The 25,998-nt window shown below is 34.0% G+C and overlaps 1 protein-coding gene across 3 annotated transcripts in view; it reads left to right on the top strand.

The window, feature by feature from the left end:
* The window catches only part of LOC117177684 (SET domain-containing protein SmydA-8-like), a 505,872-nt gene that overhangs the window by 394,713 nt on the left and 85,161 nt on the right, over nt 1-25,998 (top strand). The window lies entirely within an intron of this gene.

Raw genomic sequence — 25,998 nt, 5'->3', positions numbered from 1 at the left:
CAGTACTGCTCATATTTCAGTTCTGCCAATATCGCCAAGGGGCAAAACTCGTAACCTTTACTACTTTTATTTCTTGGAAAATAAATTGCTGGTAAATGTAACCAATTTATTTGCTGTGACTACAATTACTATCCTTACTAATGTAACCTTCATAGGAGGACTAACGGCGACTTGTTGCCGTACAAAACTGGTTAGTTACTGTTACCATCGAAGTAGTTGTTGTAGCTTATACCAACTCTACTAATGAGGAGCTTCCTGTCGCAACTAACCATTTTTTTCAGTGTTAAAGTGCAAATTGTTAAACAAACAAGGAAAAAGTATACAATTTAGGAACAAAGTTTGCTGCAAAGTATCCTAATATACAAAAGGTCGCACTAAGAGATCTTATCGCTAAGGTGAAAGACATCAGGACTAATCTACATGTTACAGAAGACCGAGTAATGGAGATTAAAACACAGTTTGATTTGGCGTGGAAAAACGACGGCAATGAACATCATTTAGAGAAATCCGCGACAAACGGTCAAGCAGGAGTAATTGATGTTCTTCCTCAACCTATTGATGATCTAACACCACAACATCCTCCAGAGCTGGATGACCTTATACAAACAGAGGCAGAAGAAGAGGTTCAGCAACCAAAAAAGCGACGAAAATGGACATACCATATGAACAGAGATGTTATGCGCCTTTATTTTTTTGGCAGAAAAATGTGGGGAAAGTGTGAGGAGAGAACATCATAGACTCTTCTTACTTAAATACCCAGAGCTAGCCACAAAAATAAATGAGCAGAGTCTGGCAGATCAAAAACGCTCAATATCTGTAAACTGACTGCTTTCAGCTGTCGAAATAGCTGCTATCAAACTGGAAGTGGAACGGCAGCTTCCTATTGATGAGCTAGCCTTGAAAGATGTGGATAACGAAGACTTGATTGATGCTGAAGGCATAGGTGCTAGGGATAATGAACATCATGCACTGGATCCATTAGAACCACATCCGGAAATATTACTAACGATGATGTAGATAGGGAAATCTCAGAAGAACTACAGCACCTGGAAAGGAATTTTGGTCATGCTTTACTAGAGTTCAGATATGTAGAGCCAACACTGAGGCATTCTCTGCCCAAAATGAACATCACAAATCATCTGCGTACACTAATAGCACATCTCGACAGTAAGGTTTTACCTACGTATTTGAACGTAGCACAAAATGCGTTAGAGGTGCAAACTCTTGTATACTGTGCAGCTGTAGCAACCGTTAGAACTTTGGGCCGAAAAACTAGGCCTGCAAATGCAGTTTTTGTCCCTGCAAGGGATCGAGATTTACCATGGAAGATCAGGTTGGATATGGATGTCGGCAAAGTAAGGTGCAAATTGGGTCGATTAATTCAATATAAAAAAGGAAAGAGAACCAGAAAGCTGATGAACCATGTTACTAAAATCATCCACCCTCGGCACATCGAGACAGTAACACCAACAATATTGGATGAAATTTTAGACTCTCAACGACAGAGACTTGATGTTCTTACTGCCAAACTGCGTCGGTACAAAAAAAATAATGTAGGAAGGGAACAAAACCATAACTTTCAGACAGAAGAAAGAAGGTTCTATCGTGAACTAAGAGTAAAGCCGAATAACCACCAAGGCACCGAAGTCCCTCAATTGGATGACATGACTAACTACTGGCCGGGCGTTTGGGGAAAAATGAACAGATGCAATTTGGACACTGCGTGGTTCAAACTGGAGGAAGCAAGGGCAAGCAATTGCCCCGAAATGCATCTGACAAACATCACAGCTTTGGATGTTTCAGTTGTCTTTAAGAGGGCAAGGAATTGCATAGCTCCAGTTCCGGACATGGTGCACAACTTCTGGTACAAGTCCCTGACGAGTGTGCATCTTGCGTTGGCAAGGTGTTTTCAGAAGATCATTGAACACCCAGATTTGATGCCAGGTTTTATGCTCCAAGGTACTACGTATATGATACCAAAAAAACCAGATGCTCAAAACCCATCTGACTTTCGACCGATAGCCTGTCTTCCAACAATTTATAAATGTCTTATAGCTAACATTGCAGATAACGTTTATTCTCATTTTGACAAGAATGACATTCTTACAGAAGAACAAAAAGTATGTTGTAAAAACTCACGAGGCTGTAAAGATCTAGTCACTGTAGACGCTGTTGCCATGACTCAAGAACCATAGCGCACTATGGTTCTGTTTAGCATTGAATCCATTGAGCAAAACACTAAACAGCATGTCTCATGGGTTCAGAATTCATGATAATGAGGATGGTCATCAAGTTGACATATCTTCCTTACATGGATGACCTGAAGCTGTACGCTAGTTCAGGCCAGAAACTGCAGCAAGTGATTGATGTCACAAAGCAGTTTTCCAATATTATCCACATGGAGTTCGGACTAGATAAATGCAGAACAGTGCATTTAATCAGAGGGGAATTAGGGACCGCTGAGTTAGAGAACGAGTTCGAAAATGACATCGAGGCAATGGCTGCAGGCGAATCATATAAATAACTGGGTATTCTTGAATCTAAGGGTATTCAACATACGATAGTTAAGACAAGCCTAATGACTGTCTTTACTACGAGACTCAGATTAATTATAAAGAGTTTTCTCAACTCGGCAAACAAAATCAGGGCGATCAACACGTATGCCATCCCTGCCCTTACGTACTCCTTCGGGCTCATAAAATGGTCTAACACCGACCTTAAAAAGTTAAACAGAATTGTTAGCGTAGAAATGACGAAGCTCGGAATGCACCACAGAAATTCAGCGATTGAAAGGGTAGTTTTACCACGACAATTTTGGGGTAGGGGCGTTGTAGATGTCAAAAAACTGTGTGAGTCACAATTTATACTGTTGCGAGACTATTTTAACAGCACACGAAATGTTGCGCTTTACAGAACCATCTTCCAAGCGGATCTTGAATACACGCCCTTAAATTTGTCCTCAGATCGGGCCTTGATTATCAGGGCAGAAACCATAGAGGAATTAGAAATACAATGGAGGCAGAAAGCCATCCATGGTGAACACCCCAACACCTTAGATCAAAGTGAAGTGGATAGTGAGGCATCTAATATTTGGCTAAGAAGGGTGTTCTGTATCCAGAGACGGAAGGATTCGTCATTGCAATACAGGCCTAGGTTGTGAGCACCAGGAATTATCGCAAACACGTGTTACATCAAGACGTGGTTGACCGCTGCCGATTCTTTGGAGATACCAACGAAACCATCGAACACATTATTGATGGCTGTCGCGTAATGGCTCAGAGATAATATACGCACAGATATGATAATGTAGCGGGCATTATACATCAACAACTTGCCCTAAACCTAGAACTCTTAAAAGAATGGGTACCCTTCTATAGATACATTCCAATGCCCGCTTTAGAAAGCGAAGATTACATGTTATATTGGGATCTTACTATCCAAACGGATCATTACATCCAGGCCAATCGACCTGACATCGTGATGCGAGAAAAAAAAGGTGGAAGGGTCTATATCATCGACATTGCTTGTCCGCTTAACCGAAATTTGCAGTCAACCTATACAACCAAGATCCACAAGTATAGCAAGTTAAGGCATGAAGTAAAGACCATATGGAGGAATGTGAATCATGCATCTATTCATCCCATTGTGATTTCAGCTACAGGCAATGTGCCGCAAGATGCACTGAACATCTTGAACATTTAGGAGTCAGTAGGGTATTGGCAGCTGTTCAGAAGGCGGTTTTATTAAACACCTGACGCATTGTAAGAAACTTTCTTGATCGTCAAGAAGCGAGCGACTAAAAACCCGTGGAGTGGCAGATGGTAGCTCTAAGAAAGCATCCAAAGGTGACTGTTGTCACCTCCAACGCTCGTGGCTGCTCGTGATGGTATACCTACAACTTCATCTTAGGAGGTTTCAAACATCGTATTAAATTATTTAAATTAATTTATAACATTCTAATCTCATCAGTCACTTGACTTAGTCCGTTGCTATGATGTATAATCGGGTTAACCCGAGTAAAAGTTTAATAATAGTCTGAAAAAATAATTAGGTCCCCATTCGGTTCCTTTTTGAAAAAAAAACTAAAAAAACAGCCAAATCAACTTTTAAATTGTTGAAATTTGGATTTTACGTTAAAATTTGCATTAGAAACTCACGGAGTAATCGCAATACTTTTTCTTGCAGCGTTAAAAAATTTAAAATATTAAATACCTATCATTTACATGGGCCGAATGCGCTTTCAAGTGCATCTTCTTTTAGTAGCAGTTAATAAGCGTTTCGAAGGTAACTTTAAGAATTTTGTCTGCATGCTAGCGCCACGCAGTGGAAACCTCAGACAAGAACGTTGCGATGCAAGTTAAAGAGAAGTTTATTTTTATACTTCACGCGCAACATACTACTTGAGCTATTATAGATGCGCTTAAGGTCACCTTCAGCAGAAGTATATTTTTTTACATTTTTAACGCTGCAAAATACATATTGCGATTACTCCATGAGTTTTTAATAGAAAATTAAACATAGAATCCGAATTTCCTACAGCATCATCGCTGGAGGTGCCAAGCATCATATAAAACTAACTTGTAACATCCTCATCTCATCAGTCACTTGACATAGTTCTTGGCTATGATGAAAAACAGGGTTCACCTAAATGAAAGTTTAAAGAAAAATTTTTGTTTTCATGTATTTTTTCATGTCTGTGGAATGTACCTTATATTCTACTTCAGTGTCATACATATTTAATGACTATGTATATCTGTTTTGCAGAAACTATGACGCCTGAGATATATAACGGCTATTACATGTCAACTAATACATAGGTAATCGTCGTTATATCTCTATAAAAGGGGAGAGTGGGGCTATTTCCATTACTTTTTTGAAACAGGATTTTTTCAAAGAAAGCGAACAAATTTTTTCGTCTCATTGTGGTGAAATAAAAGAGCAAACATCCATATCCACACTTTTAAAATTTTCTTTCGGAATTTTACGAAATTTGTAGTGGGAATTTTTTGCAGTTACATACTTCGTAAAATAATGAAACAGTTCACATAGAAAATGCGCCAAGTAGAAATACACCACCGGCCCAGTACTTGCCCAGTATAGCCTTCCGGAGTTCTAGTATTGGCTGGCTGTACTGGGCTTGTAATGCTTAGAGATACTGGCGGGCTAGCACGGGCGCAGTACTAACTGCCAGTACTGAAGCAGTGCTAAAAAACCACTGGCATACTAAAATGCCAGTGGTTACCCCGAAACCGAAAAAATTCTGAAAAATAGTTATTTGTGATAACAGTGGCCGTTTTTCATATTCTGACGAATTATGTAAGTCCGGCTTAAAATAGAGGTGCGCAGTAGTTTTCGGATTTGCGCTTTGTTTTCTGCGTTCTTTCTCCAATTGTGCTTGAGTCACTGTTTGTTTCTTCATCATCTGCAGACGAAATTTGTGAGCCAGCTTCTGTGGACACGCGCGACTCTTCTCTAAATTATAAGTCAACGTAAGCCAGTGGTGTCAGAACGCGGATATCTTTAACATGCGCAGTAGCTATTCCTGTGTGTTTTTAGGATATCTAACGCCATGTGTCAATTTAACAATATACAGAATCCCTACTGCGCATGGCAGAGATATCCGCGTTCTGACACTACTGGCGTAAACTATTTCTTTAAAAGTTGAAATTTTTCACAGAATTGAAGAGCCTTTCAGCCGTATCCATGCATTCAGAATCAAATGTCCTACTGTTGTTAGAATTCAAGATTTCTTCACAACTTAGGTCACTTTGCTAAAATCTTGTTATCTACCAATTTGTACACTTAAAATTATCTATCACTAGAATCAGCAAATTTTTTTTCTAGTACATCTATGTCACCTCTGATATCGCATGCATCTCACATGTTTTTTACGTATACGGACACGGTGCATTTTGTATCGGTACGGAGAAACAGCTTTGGCTGGTTCTCAAGTCTTTGCGCTGATTGGTTTAGATTCTGGCGCGTTTATTTTAATCGTATGATTATTTAAAAAGTAGAACATTAGTAGTCATTTCTGTTTTTTATCATTTTAGACCATTTTAGAAACTTTTTACGAAAAAAAGAATGTATTTTTTTTGGGCCAGCTCTATGTCTGGATAAAACATAAAATATTTTTCTTTAAAAAATTTTTTCACGCTAATTAAATATTCTTCTTTTTTTTGTCATTTTAAAACACCTGAACAACATTTATAACCTCTTTTTTTTAATGTTCGAGTTTTGCACCACTGGCAAGTGAAAACTGTACAAGTTAAAAAGACACTTAAAGTCACATTTTTGACGAAAATAAGATTTTTGCATCAATCGATTTGCAAAAGAATACTGCATCTATCTACGCATACGAGAAATTTGAAACCCAAATATAAAGGGGTTTTCAATAGGCACGCTATAAAAGTAGACCGATAGTGACAGCAAACGACACAATTTTTTTCCCCGCTCTTTTGACATTTCTCTTCAGTAAGGTTTGCCATTTCATCATGGAAAGATATACGATCCAACAACGAGACGAAATTATTAAAATTTACTACCGAAATTCGGAGTCAGTGGCCTCAACTTTAAGAGCGCTACGTCCCATTTATGGTCGTCATAATCATACTGCCACATCAACAATTGAGCGTCTAGTGGAAAACTTTGAATCCACAGGTACAATGCAAAATGTTTCCGTGCCAGTGAGACAAAGAAGTGCCCGTAGTGTCGATAATATTGCTGCCGCTAGCGCATCAATTGAGGAAGACCCAAACCAGTCCCTCACACGTCGTTCTCAAGCGTTGGGCTTATCTGTGACGTCGTTGTGGCGTATTATGCGAAAAAATCTTGGCCTTCATCCTTACAAGATCAAATTGACGCAAGAACTGAAGCCGGTTGACCACCAGAAGCGACGTATGTTCGTGAATTGGGTTGAGCAAAAACTTGAAAATGATCCGGATTTTCATCGAAAAATCATCTTCAGCGATGAGGCTCACTTCTGGCTGAATGGCTTCGTCAATAAGCAAAATATGCGTTATTGATCAAGCAGCAATCCACGCGAACTCCATGAGTCAACATTACATCCCGAAAAAATTAGGGTTTGGTGCGGTTTATGGTCCGGCGGCATCATTGGGCCGTACTTCTTCCGTGATGATCAAGACCGAAACGTTACTGTGAATGGGAATCGCTACCGCTCAATGATAACCGAATATTTCTGGCCCGAATTGGATAATATGGACTTGGACTTTTGTAGCGCTCTTATTGAATTGATTAAATAAGAAGCTTATTGCTACTCAAATTTTTGATTCGCTGCAGGATTAAACCTTAAGTCACTGAAAAGTTGTATATAGCCTCCAAACGCCAGGTATGACGTATGGAAATACAACTCAGAAAGACCACGTGTCGACTCGAGGTCTTTTTAACTTGTAAAAGGCTCGAGGCTCCGTCTTCAAAATACAATAAGGTCGAGATACTTTACAGATAAGAAAGCCGCATATCAACTCGCAGCTTTTTCCTCTTGTATTTTTCACAATGAGAAACCGAAAGTCGATTTTTTATAGCAAAAAAAATGTAAATTTTTTTACAGAATGTGACAAATATTCATCAATTTTATAACTACTCATAGTATTTATTGATTTCACATAGGCCCGCGCTTTTTGGAACATGCGCAGTTAAAAACTTCGGCCCTCATCGATGGCCATTTATCGGATATCAATGGAATAAAAAATAATTTTTAATTAAGAAAAGTTCATTTAGTGCCTAAATTCTAAATAACGACACTTTTTACTTGAGCCACAACTTTACTGAACCCCCCGTTTATTCTATCTTCGTTATTTTCAGTACCGCTAACGGCATCGTCTTTCAGTTGCCTGTTTCGTAAAAATTCGAAATTTTTCGCAATTTTCAGTAACGGTAACGTAAAATTCCAAGAGTAATATTTTGTTTCTTTGTATAATTATAATTTTAATACATATTCATTGTTTATGCAATAAAATTTTAATTAACCAAAAAATGTGTTACTCATGGAATCTTACGTTACTGTTACCGAAATCAGCAGCGTTGTATATCTGGTCAAGAAGGGTGTTTATGTCATTTTCTACTTTTTCGTTCCTTATTTTGTCACATGAACTATCAATGTTCACTTCAATGTTTCGCTGCCAGGTGCGTACGGATTCCTGAATCGCGAGTCGCTAATGATAAGAGAACCGGAGATTCTGCAATCAAAAGTTACTTGTGAAGGGACTTAATATGTAGAAAGAACTCTAAAAAAGTATGTGATATATTCCTTGCTTGTACTGCGACTTAGGCAGGGGCGGTCTAAGTAATGGGAATTAGGCGGCAATAGATACACAGAGCCAGCGCCGCTTGCAAGTGTCTGTGAATTAGACCGTATGTGCATTTGTCAGTGCACGCATCAGTATATATAGTTCTTTTCATGTTTTTCCTTTTATTATAATTTAAGTAAAATAAAAGACTTTAAGCAAAATTTGAAGAATATGATATAAAATACAGATAAAGAACATTTTTTAAATGTCTTTTTAATCATATATCCATAATTTTGCACTACGCAAATACGCAAATGAAAATTAGCAAACACAAGGTTTTCACAGTTTTCAGGTTGTCAGTTGCACATGACAGTTTTCAAATTTCAGGGCACACTGAGAGTCGTAAACGTCAAAGTTCGAACGTATATTCATATTTGAGAATTAAATTATACTCTGATAACAGATGTTTCATCTGATGAAGGCCCATAGATGAGGCCAAACACCGATAAAAAAGGAATTTAATCTCGATTTCTTTTTTATTACTTTGTATCTAAAATTGATCGTAAGACCGAGAAATTTAGTGTGAAACTTTGTTTTCTCTCGTATTATTGAATTTACAAAAGCGTTCGAAGAAAGGTTCACTTCATGATCTCCTTGATTTCTAGAGGTTCTATTTATCTACTGGTGTATAACGTTCTGTGAACCATGAGATATTTAAACTACATTTTTCAAACGTATGGCCAATCTACTCGTCTAGATATTGGAAACTGGATTAATACCCAAAGGAGGTTAGTCCATTTAAAGGAACAACGTACCTTTTTAATAAGGTGTAGACAAAATTCTCTGATTCCAGCACATATAGAAAATTGTACAAACAATTATAATATAAATAATTCATATTATAAAACCTTTGTTAAAATGCAAAATGTCAAATTTACTTTTCAGAAGAAAATTCTTAATTTTGAAATTACTAATATAATCGATAACATTAAAGAATTAACAATTATTTAAAATATAGACTAAATAGAAAAATTACAGAAAATTCGATTACTAACTTTTTTCAGTCACAAGAACGTGCTTTGCAAAAGTTAAAATTTCAATAAAGGGAAGCTCACATAAAAAAATTTAATTTATTAAAGGATCAATTTTTAGAAGAAAAAATAGGTACAGAGACTTAAGAGTTAATAAATGGTTTAAAAATTTATCAAATGTGACAATTCCAGATGAAACAACTGAAATCTTAGCATTGCACACAAAATTTGTTATTTCTTATAACTCTAACAATAATATAATTGCTAATATAGAAGATTGTATAAAAAGCTTGAAAATAATAATAAAAAATCAAATGTTCGAAAAATAGTTATAGACTTAATCTCAAATCATAAAAAAAATCAATAAGTTCAAAAACTCCAATCAAATTTCAAATATTGTTACAAAATTCCAAAATGATGACAAAGCTGTTATCTTTATCCAAGCAGACAAGGTTTATATAATAGTGGCTGCAAATTCAGAAGATTCCAAATCAACTATTGAAAACCTTTTACAGAATAATATTTTATATAGAGATCTGAATACTAGTTTAGTTCCGTCCATAGAAGAAAGATGTAATGATATCATTTCTAGATGGGAAAAAAGATACATAAATGAAAATTTATCTTATAAATTAAAAAACCATGTTTGTGTGACAGCAAAAGCATATGCCCTCCCCAAAGTTCACAAAACAGATTTAAAATGGAAATTGTCTCTACTAATGGTTCTCCAACTTACAATTTAGCAAAATATTTATCTAATCTCCTAAAGCCTGTATCTGGAAAAAGAGATTCATTTATAAAAGATAGTTAGAGCTTTAAAGAAAAAATTAAAAATTGTAATGTTCCTCATTCACATTCACTTTTTTCACTAGATATTGTATCGATGTTTGAGAATATTCCTTTAGATTTAGTTTTGTACTTTATAGAAGAAAAATTACAAGTATATAAAAATTTAACTAAAATTTCAAACTATGAGATTTTAATAGATGTCAAAACAGTTTTTAATAATACGGTTTTTCCACTTAATCAAAAATTTTATAAACAAATTTCTGGTTCTCCAATGGGTTCACCCCTATCACCTATTGCATCTAATCTTGTTTTAGAAGATGTTGAAAATAGAGCCTTATCTAAATTAAGCTTCAAACCACTCCTTTTTAAGCACTATGTAGATGAAATTTTTACTATTTTCCCTACAGATAAAATCTTAATTTTTTTTAGATTTGTCTATCACTAAAACTGAAAATGGAAATTCAATTACTAATTGGTTTAAATAACCATTATGGTCAGGCCAATATTTGAATTGCAATTCTTACCATCAATGTAGCCAGAAAATTGGATTAGTAAAAGGCTTAATTGATAGATGCATTAAAGTAAGTGGCATCAAATTTAGAAAAGAAAACTTAGACCAATTAAAAATTACTTTGCAACAAAATAATTATCCGCTGCCATTATTTGAAAGTACCATTTAAGAAAGAGTACATGAAATTTACAAAAAAAATTGACAATTTATCTAATGTTGTCTATTTAATAAAATGAAAAGGATGCAATAAGGTTTATATAGGTGAAACTGATCGTCGGTAAAAAACTTGAATAGATAAACATAAAACAGATTGTAGAATTGGCAGCTAAAACGCAGATCTCTTATAACATTCTTGGAATTTTGATCATTATTTTTATTTCGATTTATAAATTTTTTTAATTCTTGCTAAGGAAAATAACTCTTATAAAAAAATCTGGAATCAATTTTCATAAATAAATACATAAAAGTATCTATTAATTTAAAAACAGATATTCTTAACGTGAATCAATATTATAATAACATCATCGATTAATTCGAATTGCCAATGTATTTGGCGCGCTTTTCATTTGGAATTGATTTTGTCAATTTTGTTCATCTATAACCACAACTTTCTTTGTTCTTATATTCATTCACTTGTTGTTTACGTCACACCAATTTGTTAGTTGTTTTACAGAATTTTTAATTAAAAAAATTTGAGCTCTTTTGATAATTTTGGGAAATTGTTTTTATTTCTACAGTTTCCCAATACTTTTACTGTACACAATGGACCGACTTACCGAGAATTTTTAAATGTTGGCGTTCTCTTTAAACTATAATATGATTGACTCCAAGAATTACCTCCAAAGTTAAAATATGTTTATAATTCTCATTTATTCTTTTGTATCTAATTTAATAAATATACAAAAGCGATCGAATAAATGTTCACCTTATGATCTCCTTGATTTCTTGAGGTTCTATTTTTTATACATATTTAATCTGGTATGAATAGTATACGTTACTTTTCTCTTTAAGTAATTTATGTTACTGTGTAATGCAGTTTTCCAAACCTTTTAACATGAAAAGGCGCCTTAGACTCTACCTCCATCGTGGTGCGCAACATAACTGATACGCTATTCCATTTAAGTGTACCCCTGTAACATAATGCAGAAGGTGGCGGTTGAGAGCCACCGCGCTTCGAGATTCATACCAGCGCTGGACAATAGAAAAGTCGCCGAGAGGACAGGTAGGCAGCGGTACCTTGACATCATATAAAGCCCAAAATTTAAACAGATTTTTCTTCAAAATGGCTAGTGTATGGATATTTAGGGCGTACATCTATTTACGTAAGAACTGAAATTTCTTCATTCAGGGAACAAAGCTTGTAACAAACTTTTTCCGAAAATTTTCTTTGTAACTATCTTGATAGCTTTTTCGGTAACTGCAGTTACGTTGCAAATGTATTTGTAGCAATAAACATATGCACGCAATTGTTGACATGTGCGACGTTGGATGACTAACAGAACCAACTTTTGGTGGCAATTTAATTTGAAAATACAAACACAATAAAAAAATTGCTAGTTTTTAATGAATCCCCGTGGTCGTAGTAGTCTCACTGTGCATATTGTCATAGGTATATAATGGCCAATTAGCCATTACATATGTATTAGCTTGAAAGGAGAACTTTAAGTTTGTTCCATAAACATGAAAAATTGGTCGAAATTCTCGAAAAATTAATCAGATTTTTGAAATAGCACTTCGCTTTCGTGCAATATGTGCGGCCGTAGTACCATGAAGGAAAAAAGTTGTGTAACAAAATGTTTTTTTTATGGTTAAAATATCTACGAGATGTAAAAGAACGTACATAAACATAATATACTATCGACTTTTGCATTTTTGAAGCTTAAGGCCGATATTTTACATGTAAAGAAGTTCTTAGGTTTGCAAAATGCCAAGGTACATAGAAAATATTTGAAAAAATGAACCCCGCTTTAATTTCATTGAAAATAGATTTAGTTTGATATTTTATTTACAAAAAAGTCCTTACTCGCTAAATATGAATTAGTTAAATTTAACTAATTATCAGTCAATTTTGACTAATTGTAGAAGCAAGAACTCAGCAACTGACAATTAGTCAAAAGTAACTAATTCAATTGGTCATTTTCGTTTAACCAATTCAATCGGTCAAACTATGGACGTGGCACGCCACCGGTCGCAATGGCGGACGGTGGCGAAACTACTAATTGGTTAGTCATCTACCAATTGGTTAGTCAAAATTGACTAATTGCTTAGTCAAAAATGAGACGCTTTCTGAGAGACGCGCATGCCCGTAACGCAGGCGCCCATTGGTTGCTTGTTTCCCGCCTTGTTTTAAATAAATCTATTCAAAGTTTTAAAATAATTAAATCAAAAATTTAAAATGAAATATATTTATTTCTAAAGCAACGCTTTAAGGCATTTTATAAATTGCAGAATGATATTTATATGTAATTACTAAATTAATTATTACCTAATTGTAAGTATTTAAGCTCTCCCTTTTACGGGTTTGAGGGCCTCCGCTCCCTGTACATATATTTACAATTCCATCCTTAGTCCAACTTAACTACTACTTATATTCTACTCTTTCGCATTACGTAGGATAAACAATAGTAATAGTAGTGATATTAATTCCTAAAATGAGCGAGCTTCCAGGGCTTCCGTTTCCTCTTACCATAAAAAAATTCATTTTCCACGATATTGAAAACAATTTTCGTTTTTTACTGTCCTTTTTCAGGATCACCCGTTTGGCTCTGCCCTACTCCCTTGCTTTCCCTTACTTCTTCCAATTTCTTCATCCACATCACTCCCTGTCCACTACCATCCAAGATCCATCTTACATACTTATCCACACTCAACTGTCCCTCTTCCTCTCCTGTACATCTCTCTAATACATGTGCCCATGACTCCATTTCGTATCCACATACTCTGCATAAATTCTCCTCTTCATTCATCCAATATCTGCATGCCCTCACTCCTTCTCCCATTCTGAACCGTACAACCCTACTCCATTTTTCTTCCGTTTTTATTTTTTTTTATTTTTTGCAGATATTTTGGTTCCGCTAACCCTTTGACCATCATATACCATCTATTGTACTTCGAATCTATAATCTTTGTCCATCTCTCTTCTCCTTGTTTAACCAATAGCTCTAACTCTATGTCCTGCCACTCCATAACCCCTTCTCGAATATTGCACACCCTTCTCATTTTTCTCCTTTCTGCCTCCCATTTTGAATTTCCCACATTACCTCTCACTTCATTGTTCCGAATTTCGCCGAGACATGCTTGTGCAATTTTACTTTCCTCTCTCCTTTTTAGCTTCTCTTCAAACCTCCATGCTCTCTTAATTTGTCTAGTAACCATATTTTCTCTTCCTAACTCTTCTTTTAACATATATCCTGGGCAACTCCAGCTAACCCCCATTACCCACCTCAGGAATCGCTCATGCATGCTCTCTACTTTCCTATGTTCCTTCCATCCCCAGATCTCCACACCATAACACAATACCGCCCACACCAACGCACGTTAGAGAAGGAGCAAAATGCACGTTTAGGACGTAAGCAATTTGTACAGCAAATCAAAAGCAGTTATTGCGCTTGCGCGATCATTAATTTGGATGTAACATCCATCAGCTTGTATGAAGAGTCGGTCCTTGGTGTCACCTTTAATAAGGATTATGTACGGCTGGACGTTCGTCGAAGCATCTTTGCGAACATCCGCCACATAATCGTCTATATTGGTTCCGAGCTGAAACAGTAACACAAAATTGAGAGGTTTTTATTTTGTCTATGAAATTTAAAGGAATGCATTTGAAAAACCAATTGTGAATTAAAAAACAAAAGGGAAAATAATTCATTTTCTCACCGCCAAAATCCGCAAAAGACAATTGTCGGAATTTTCGATTTTTTCGCCGATGTTGACAATAACCTGTAACACTCCTTTTGAACTTCCGCACCACTATTTCCTTTTCCCTGAAAAATGTGTAAATTTAAAACATATATCTATATCTGTAATTAAAAGAAAATTCAACATATATGCATATATACCTTTAAATAAATGACCTTTTACCCGTTGAGAAATTAGTATTGGGTAAAATCGTGGGTAGTAAAGCTAAAGCTCTCAAATTCAAAAATCTTAAATGAGAAAAAAATTACCTTCTTTTATTAGTTGCTGTGCTTTCTTTAGTATGCAACTTTTGAATTCTTTGCAGTAAGCAAAGGTTTCAGATGTATAAATTGCTGGAAAATAGCCCACAAATGTATCGTTAACACCGGTTTCTGACATCATCATCCGATACTCTAGCTGGATCTGTTTTAATTTTAAACATTGCAATGTTACTAATTTGAAATTTTCTACTTATATATTTTTCGACAGCTGATTATATTTGCTGTAATTGCAACCGGGATCAAAATCAGTCCGCTCCCTTGGTTTTCAGCTTTCTGTTATTTAATTTTTCAGCATTTGGAAATTATTTCTGAAATAAACTTTTTCAATTGCCCAAAAACAAGGTTAGTTCCGGGGCATTAGTTACAATGTTTTTTTTGCATGTCCTCAGTTTTTGGCAAAACATATTGTGTGGTGTGAAAGTCAATCTGGGGAAAATTGTAACACATAACCTCGAAATACACACACACATTAACCAAATTTAGCAAAACTTTTTTTTTTTATTATCCCACAAAATAAGAGTTCGGGGACATACATCAGCATATTCGCTATCATTCCCTAAAATGTTAAGACAAAAGCTATGCTATTGCAGGGAAAAAGCAGGGGGAACCCAACACTAATGAAATCGATAATTTTATGAGTATCACATGTCCTTAATCGTAAAAAATAATAAAATAATTTTTAAGAGCATTTAAAATTATTCTACAATGTTTTGGAGCCTGTAGAAACTTTACCCCAACTAAAATGTACAAAGAAAGGGAAAATTTTAGCAAATGAAACGGCCATCGCATGAATTGAATCAAAATAAAAAAAATTCGTAATTCACAGCACTAGGCAGAATCGCTAATATAAATTTCGCTTCGCTATTCACATACTCGGTAATAAACGTTAAATTCAGAAAAAGTAAGAATTTGTATTCCTAAGGATACGCGATTTTTCCTCCGCCTAGAAATCCCCCAACGGAAACAGAAAACGTGCAAATCCTATTCCTCCCAATTGACTTAGTAAAATGTAACGTAAGCATTTAACCTATTTCTCATTATTAAATCTTTTTATAACTTATAAATTCAAAAAACAATCAAATGTATTTATATTTTAATAATTCAGTTAAACGTCTTGAAAATGCATACAAGAAATCTATTCAAATGTGTGAATTAAAATAATTTTAACTCTAGAGTGGCGGACTTGAACTGATTAAAATTAAATTTTCAAAACTTATATTACACATGAAGGAATTAAAACAGTTTATCACACATATTTTGCGAACCTATTAGAAGAAATCAAATAATCTAACAAATTAAGCACTTTTGGGGAATATAATACATCTCTTTAATAATACAACCTTTGCGACGGCCGCTATAGAAATAGAAAGAAAGTAGCTTCAAAAATATCCTATTCTCGTAATGACATTTTAGACAGATGGAAAAATCGCGTATTCAAAATAATAGAATTAGCTTCACTTTTACGCCGAAATCTGAAAATATTAATTTTTTTCTATTTAACGCTTACTACCGGGTATACTATTGTATTCAATTTGAACTATTCCACTTTATATATGGCAAACAATTTTTGTGAAAATTACAAATCATTTTATTGTTCTTACCTTTCAAAATTGCAGCAACTTCCGGATCAATGGCCTTCTGCAACTCGACAGCTAATTCATCAATTGTCAAATCGTTAAAATTCTTCATATTTTTTAACCTTAAATTTCTGAAAATCTGAAAACAATGAAAAAATGTCGAATCTGTATTGAAAATTTCAAACTATTATCATTTGATATAATTTGTTTAAGGGTCAAGATCGATTAAAAATTAGAGGCGTTACTAAAAAGATTCATAAGATAAAGTAAAATCAGAATGATTTTACTATAGAAGAATGCTTGAAAAATGGTATCGTTTGCAAATTAGCAAACGGAAAATTTGCTTTACATTTATATCTACTGTACATTAAGGGTAGGAAATATTTTTTGTTTCTAAAAGAAATATATTATATTACATGAAGAAGCAGTATATAAAAATGGTGCAAAATCTATAAAATTATGCAAATTTCTGGCAGCACATTCGCTAAACACAGATTGTACACAAAAGTTAGATGCCTGTAACGCTTGCGTTGCAGTTATAGGGCTTGACGCTAGTATTGAAAAAAATGTACTTACCAAAGTATTCTTTTAAGAATTTTACTTCCGCTACTGCTGCCTTCTGATTTTTGTTAAAAAAAGATCAACTTCACTTGATTTCACTTCACGCAAAAACTCCAAAACTTTCCACAAACTACACTGACTGTAAAATAGACGCTTCACTGCGCTTGACCCCTTCCTTCCCATCAATCACCATGGTTACGGAGCATGGTCACTTAACTCCGACACGCATAGGTATTTGCGCATCAACGACTTGCAGTAGATAGTGGTTATGTTTAGAAGATGACTAATGAATTGGTAGTTCTCAGAAATGACTAACGAAAATTAATTATTTTTCGACTAATTCCATTGGTAAGGTACTTAGAATGGCCCGTTGACCAATTCATTAGTAAAAACCTTGAAAGTAACTAATTTTTCCGTCAAAATTGTTTGTACTAATTTAAATAGTTAAATTTTAACTAATTCAGATTTAGCGAGTAATTCAAAGAAGTGAGGTCGGTAGCATAGATATTTGCGTGTGTCACATGCCTTTTATAAAACATTTTTCTATACAAACAAAAAGTTGTTTGAAACGCAAAAAATGTTGTTACACGAAGAATTTAAAATTTCCAACTTAAAACTTGATCTTTGTTCCTAACTTAACAATTGTTTTCATTTATTTGCATGCCAACTTCAACAATGATTATATCGTACCGTCAAGGTCATGTCAATCAGTATAGTGATTCATCAATTTTATTGTAGATAAAATTGATATTTTTTATACTTTAACAAAAGATGGTTAAAAAAAAATTATAGTCTAAGACTTTGAAATGTTGTTTTATCACAGAATTCCTGGTAAACGAATGTATAGTTTCTTCGTAGTACTAAACAAATACATCGATTATTTAAGATATGTTGCGTATTTGTATTAATTTCTTTTAGTTTGATTGCATTTCACACGATTTTAAAACATTTTTAAGTTTATCTGTGAATCTAAGTAATTCCAAGAGATTTAAAGGAATTTTCAAGATTTTTGCGTACTTTTAATACAATTAAAGGGATTCTGTGCTTTCCAATCAATTTTCGATAATTGTACGAACTTAAAAGAGATTTAAAGAGTTTTTTATTATTTAAAAAAGTGTCTGAAAGTTTAAAGCATTTTTTATACAAAATTTTGATAAATTTAAACGATTTTTGTTTGTGAATCGGATACTTGTGTACTGATATGTACGCGAAAAAAATGATTTTTAAAAAACTATTTGATTTAGTCGATTTTTGTCTTTCTCCTGAAATTCTCTAAAATGTTTGGAATGGGTTTCATTACAGATTTCCTCATCAACACTGAGGAATGAAGAAAGTAATTTCCTTCTAAGATATTAATAATTTAGTTTAATTTACGCTTAAGATAAAGAGAATAAACAATATTCAGAAATAGCCCGTGTTACAAATAACTATTTAAAAAAATTTATTTTTAAAATGCCAAAATTAAAGAAAAAACGACAAGACAGAGAAATCAGGTAATTAGAGAATTAATGGAAGAAATTCGCAATAATGAGCAACTTAAAGAAATGGAGCAAGAGCACCAAAAGATATATAAAAAACGAAAGAGAGAAAGTGAATCATTTAGAGTTGCGGAAAAGTCTCAAAAAAGACAATCCAAGAGAAAGATGAGAGAAGACGAAAAATATAGAGCTAAGGAAAAAGAGAAACTAAAAGAATACATAGCAAAAACGAGAGAAGATGAAAAATACAGAGATAAAAAGAGAGAAACTAAAAGAATACATAGCAAAATTGAGAGAAGACGAGGAACATAAAGATAAAGAAAAGAAGCAACAAAACGAAACAGAAGCTAAAATATAGAGCTGAAGAAAAAGGGAAACTAAAAGAATACATAGCAAAATTAAGAGGAGACGAGGAATATAAAGATAAGGAAAAGAAGCAACAAAAAGAAACAGAAGCAAAAACGAGAGAAGACGAGGAATATAATGATAAAGAAAATGAGCAACAAAAAGAAACAAAAGGAAAATTGAGAGAAGACAAGGAATATAAAGATAAAGAAAAGAAGCAGCAAAATGAAACAAAAGCAAAATTAAGAGACGACAAAAAATATAGAGCTAAAGAAAAAGGGAAAGTAAAAGAATATACATAGCAAAATTGAGAGAAGACGAGGAATATAAAGATAAGGAAAAGATGCAACAAAAAGAAACAAAAGCAAAAATGAGCAAGATGAGCAATATGAAATTACAGAAAGAGAGCTACAGAAAATATCTCGAAGAAGGAAACGAACAAATCCAGATTTTAAGTTGAAAGAACAGAAAGAACAAAAAGTAATGAAACATAAAAGGAGGGAAGATATGAATATAGAGAACAGGAGAAAAAAAAGATAAAAATGCGAAACGTCGCTCAAGATTAAATGCTCTGTACAATTTTAGAGAAAATTATGTGAGGGATTTTAGAAGTAGAAAAGATCCTCCATCCATTGAAAAATTAAAGTTTATCAAGAAGCACAAAGATACGCCAAGCAATATTTGTGCATGTTGTGAAACTTTTTAGTTTAGTCATTCTGTAATAAATATAACAACCACAAAACGTCATTCTAAATTTTTAGATGATATTTTCGCAGAAAAAATAGTTAATGACAAAAATAGGTCAAAAATATGTAGGACATGTGATAAAAATATTAGGGCTGGAAAAATACCTAAATTGGCGATTAGTAATGGTTTGAAATTTCCTACCATGCCGACATGTCTGCAAATTTTGACAGATTTAGAAGCCATCTCAGTATTGTCATTAACAGCATTTAAATAAATTAGAGCTACAAAGCCGCACGCTCTAAATGCTTAACTGTCGTTAAAAGGAAGCTTTGTACATGTTCCATCAGAAGTAAATGATGCAATTAGTATATTGCCCAGACCTTTCAATCGAATGGATATTGTACAGTTAATATTTAAAAGAAATGTTTCACATAATTCTGATTACATGAATGGAATTGTAAGACCTGCTGCTATTTTCGAAGCATTAAGTTATTTATTGAACACACTTCTATATAAACAGTACATAATTAAAGTAGATCAATCCTTTTTTGATCAGTATGAAAACAATTACGATGTTAACCTTAATTTTATAATAGAGGATGAAGACAAAGATGAGAACGATAACGTTAATGATTGTAAAAATAAAATTTGAGGCGATGGGGACGGTGAAGGAGATTGTCAAGGAATTTTTACTTTTAGGTAGGAATGCATAATCTGCGAAAGTTGCTCAAATCATAGCTCCTGGACAAGATAATAAACCAGTTCCTTGCACAACACCTCATTTCGGCGCATTATGCCATCCCAAAATTTTTGGAGGATATGATCTTAGAGCAGATGTATCGGACACTGCAAGAATTAAATCCGAACTTAGTCGAAGTGATAAAAGAGCATGCGAAACCAAATATCTCTTATATTTGGCAAAGTCCAAGTGCCCAGGATTTCATGGATCCAAATTTAGGAACCCGAAATTCTAATTATAGATCACGAGAACCCTCAACATGCTACAATTGTAGGAAAATAGGCCATTTTCGACATGATTGTTGGTACAGTTTAAATCAGGGAAATGCAAACGGTCGCTATGAAAGGCGGAAAATAGAAGACAAAACCAGAGACAGTCAGAATTACTTGACACAGGCACAAAGGACTCGAACTAAACAAAATTTCACCTTATGGTTGATTTTTTAAATCATAAGTATGAAGTGTTGTTGACACCGGTGCAGCTCACTCATACATTGGCGAGAAATTTATAAAAACAGTAAAAGAATTAGACTACGAAATTAAAAAACCAATAAATGACACATTAATAGTAGCTAATGGACAAAAAATAAAAATTACAGGAAAAGTCTTAATCCCTATCAAAATAGGCCATACGAAAAAATATTTATTATTCAGACTGGTACCAAATTTAAGATCGATAGGAATAATAGGAACCGATATGATTGAAAGATCAGGTTTAAAAATGGATTATAAGAAAAAGATTTGGTGGTTACCAGGGTTACCAAATATTAAGTATGCGATAAAGTCGAAATTAATTAAAATGCAGGAGCCGATAATGGAGGAGAATAGGATAGAGAGTAAGAATAAGAAAAGCGAGAAAAACAAATTGAAATTCGGAACGAAGATTAGCCTGCGAAACGACATGCAAGAGAAAGAGACAGATTTGCTACCGTGCGATGTTTCTTCTCCCGTTTCGCCACACACCCCAGCCCAACCCCTCCTTACAGGTGATGCACTAGACTCGATCCTGCCAGCACCTAAGCCGACACAGAGTGTCCGGGGGATGGTGCCCCACACCCTAAGCCCTACAAAGCGAGCGACGCAATACTGGCACGTCCCAGCAACAAATAAAGATAGGAATTTAGATACAGAATTTAAAGGGACATTGGAATGCGATAAAGAGAAAAATGATTCTAAATTAAAGATCGTGTTAGATAAAAAGGAAGAAAAAATGACTCGATAATAGAAAAATTATTCGTAATTAGAAAAAGTAATTGGTACAATTATAGAAATAATTCGGTAATAAATAATAATATTACACGCGTAAAAATAGAAAAGAAGAAAAATTTAGAATTTTTCGAGGAAATTCCTTAAGGCATAGTAGAGTCGAATAAGGCACAACAAGGGCAATTACAAAATTTTATATAAAAAAAGTAATAGATCAGGGAACAGAATTAAAACTGACCCATTTGACTAGCCATAAAATAGATGTTCAAGGTTATAAACCCATGAAGAAAAGATACTATTACGTAACACCAAATATAAGAGAGTTCATGTACGAAGAAGTAGATAGAATTTTAGAAGAAAAAGTAATAGAACCATCGAATAGTGACTGGTCCAACCCGATTGTAATGATGAAAAAACCTAATGGAAAATATAGATTCTGTTTAAATTTTAGAAGAGTAAATAAAATCACTAAAAAAGACTTATATCCTATTCCAATAATGTCTGATATGTTAGACAGACTGAGATCAGCAAGATACATGTCTAAAATCGATCTTTGTGCAGCATGTCATCAGATGCCGTTGGACGAGGAATATAAACCGATAACATCTTTTATTGATCCGGGCAAAGGAATGTATCAGTATAAGAGGATGCCATTTAGATTAACAAATGTTCCTGCTACATTCCAGCGCCTTATGGACAGAATAATAACACCAGAATTAAAGTCGCATGTATTCTGTTATCTCGATGATATAATTATAGTCTCAAACCATTTTGAAGGACATTTAAAATACTTAGAAATTGTTTTAGATAAAATTAAAAATGCAGGTTTAACAATAGGTTTGGATAAATGCGAATTTGGATGTTCAGAAATAAAATATTTGGGTTTCAAAGTAAATGAAAAGGGATTACAAGTTGATGAAGAAAAAATTGAACCAGTTTTAGATTTGTCAATGCCTAAAACAATTAAACAAGTTCAAAGACTGACGGGGATGGCTTGTTGGTATAGAAAATTCATCCCAAAATTTGTTGAAATAATAGAACCATTACAAAAGCTTTTAAAAAAGGAAGTAAAGTGGGAATGGTCTGACATACAGGAACAGGCATTTACGACAATTAAGCACTTACTAACGGCAGCACTAATTTTAATCTGTCCTGATTTTAGAAGTCCTTTTCAACTTGAAACTGATGCTAGTAACATAGAATTAGGAGCTGTTTTAACACAAACTATAAACGGCGAAAATTATGTAATAGCGTTTGCAAGTGGAGGTTTGAAGGGGACAGAACGTAAATATTCGGCCTCAAAAAAAGAATCTTTAGCAGTTATTTGGGCGATTAGAAAATTTAGAACATACTCAGAAGGTTATCCTTTTAAGGTCATCACCGATCATATTGCATTGAAATCGTTGCACAATTTTAAAAATCCCACAGGTAGATTAGCAAGATGGGCCTTAGAATTATTTGAGTAAGATTACTAAATTATGTACAGAAAGGGAAGTTTAAACCATGTCCCAGATGCATTATCAAAATCAAAGAAAAATGAAATAAAAGTTTCTACTATTCTATCAAGTATTGCCCTATTGCAAATACCGATATAGGTCACTAATAGGATTCTATATAAGGATCCTATAAGTGACCTATATAGGATCCTATGTAGGATCACCTATATAGGTCAGTATAGGAGCCACCTATAGGAAATGAAACAGCTTCCTGCATAGGATACTATATAGATTCCTATTAGTGACCTGTATAGGGCAGATGATAAACCGGAAGTGTTGCGCAGTAGTTTCTTATAGCAGATACAGCTGCGCAGTAGTCATTTTTGACTATGCGATTGCCTAGTAGTAGGAACCTGTATAGGTTCTTATATGGATTCTAACCTGGGAAGATGGACCCTATACCCTTACCATAGAATCATTTAGGATTCTATAAAGGATCCTATGCAGGAAGCTGTTTCATTTCCTATAGGTGGCACCTATACTGACCTATTTAGGTAACCCTGTATAGGATCCTATGTAAGTGACTTATAGGATGCTTATATAGAATCCTATTAGGGACCTTTACAGTCACCTATATCGGTATTTGCAGTACGGTGTAGAAAACAAAGAAAAAGATTTTAAAGAAATAGAGGATAATTGGTATAAAAATAAAATGATTCAGGTTCAAAATAAGCCGGAAGAAAAGCAAAATTAGAGAATACGCGATAATCAATTGTATTTTTATAGAACTAACCCTTTAGAATCCAGCTTAAATTTAGATAGAAACCTGTGGAAATTAACAATACCAAAAGAACTAAGGGAACAAGTTTTAATCGAAAATCATGATATTAAACAAGCAGGTCACTTAGGTATGGAAAAAACGTATGCAAAAATTTCCTAAGATTGTGTTTGGCCAGGAATGTATTCTGAAACTCTTAAATATGCAAAAGAATGCGATATTTGTCAAAGAATAGAACCAAAAGTAAACAATCAGATGGGTTTGATGGGAAAGCGAAAACACGAAGAACCATGGACAGTGGTAGCATCTGATATGATGGGTCCACTGCCAATGATAAAATCGAAAAATCAATACATTTTAGTTTTTGTGGATATGTTTAAAAAATGGGTAGAAATAATCCGAGTAAAAAAAATGATCGTCAACAATTGAAAAAGAATTTCATAAACGTATAATATCGAAATGGGGAACGCCTAGAATATTATTCACAGATAACGAAAAGGAATACGTTAACAAATCAATAATCAACTTTTAAAAAAATATTCCGTATTAGACATTTGAAAACTCCTAAATATCATTCACAAGCAAATCCAACTGAAAGGTGTAATAGGTCAATTAAAACGGCTTTTAAGGCATATTTAGAAAAGCACCATAAGGCATGGGACGAAAATTTGTATGATTTGCAATTTGTTTTAAATACAAGTAAACATTCTTCTACAGGATTCACACCAGCTTTTTTAAATTTAGGTAAAGAGCTCTCACCGATGCAACCATTAAATGAAGATTTAGACGGAAAAAGCGAAATAGAATTTCAAGAGTCAGAAAAATGGGTAGTTAGAATGCGAAAATAAAAAATAATTAGAGAAGAGGTAATTAAAAATTTAGATGCCGCAAATGAAACGCAATCTAGATATTACAATCTCAGACGTAGGCCCATAAGTTTCGAAATTGGCAAACAAGTTCTAAAAAGCAATAAAACATTGTCAAATAAGGGGGGAGGAATAGCTCAGAAATTAAATAAAAATTTCGAGGGACCATTTTTCATTAAAGCAAAGATATTCTCAACAATTTATGAATTAAAAACAAAAAAGGCAACATCGGTAGATAATTGGAACGTTGAAGATATAAAAAAATTCATTAGTAAAGAGTAAATTTTAATTCGAATTTTTCTTTGAAATGGCATACATGTTAATTATTTGATTTTTACACCACAGGCAAAGAAAAAAAATGACACAAACACATACACCTAGAGAAACGAGACAAAACAGGAAAACATTTTATTTTATAGGAAATGGACAAAAAACTTTTATTGAAGTACTCTAACTGCAAAATGCAGTTTCAAGTCAAAGATTTCCTGACAGACTCCTGTCCACTTCTGGGATACTTCGGCTGTAAACAGTAATTTACAGCTGGGGAGTCTGTTACAGATAGGTGTATGAGGATGCCAACAGGGAATCGACCTCCGATATATGAAACACCGGAGGCAAACATGATAAGTAGAGAAGAAGAGGATAGGAAAAAGAGAGAGGAAACGGAAGGGAGGATGAAAAAAGAGATTAATAAGATTCGTGAACGAAATTTGTTAAAGGAGAGAGTAAAGATGTTTGACGAGTTTGAATAAAAAGAGGAGATCTATGAATTCAGAAAATGACAGATGAGAAACGAGTTTTTAATGGATCGCCAGCAATAGAAGCAATAAGGAAGGGATTAAAAGAGAAAAACGAAAGAAAGAAGAGGAAATAGGGAGATAAAAAGATGTAGAAGCAGCAAAATTAGAAGATATACTAAAAATAATTAAAATCCAACAAGGGAAGGAAAGGGAAGAAGAAGAACTAGAAGAAATGAAGAGGCTACTAAAATATAGACAGGAAAGATATATAAAGGATGCAACATGGACAAGAAGAGAAGAACAGTTAGATAAAGGGAGAATAAGAAGGATGGAAGAACAGGAGGAGAAAGTAAGAAGAATGAAAGGAATAAAAAAACTATGAAGAAAGCCGTGGAAAATAAAAAGGAGCTACGACCGATTAAAGAAGAAAAAGAAGAATCATCGACGGATTGGGACACGGACGTGTGAACTAAAATAAAAACTTACTTTACATATCCACATACACTACAGAAAAATTTATTTTTAACCCTTTACAAACATAACTGATACGATAGTTGTACTCTTTATATACATCACAGATATAAATATTTTTTGGAATTTAACTGCATAATTTGATTGAATTTTAATGTAAAGAAATAGCTTTTACAATAATACAAACCATTTTTTCGAATACAAATAAATACGGCTATAAGAGGCCAAGATTGATTAATAATTAAAAGTAAAAGTAAAATTTAGATACAGTCTGTCAAGTTAAAGCGTGGGTGGCTTTACTCGCAGTCGGTAAGGTGTATCGACATGATTTTGGTGTCAAAATATTAAGAAGAGCTC

This window comes from Belonocnema kinseyi, chromosome 8 (genome assembly GCF_010883055.1).
Source record: "Belonocnema kinseyi isolate 2016_QV_RU_SX_M_011 chromosome 8, B_treatae_v1, whole genome shotgun sequence".
NCBI lineage: Eukaryota > Metazoa > Arthropoda > Insecta > Hymenoptera > Cynipidae > Belonocnema > Belonocnema kinseyi.
This window is presented reverse-complemented; position numbering and strand designations above follow the sequence as displayed.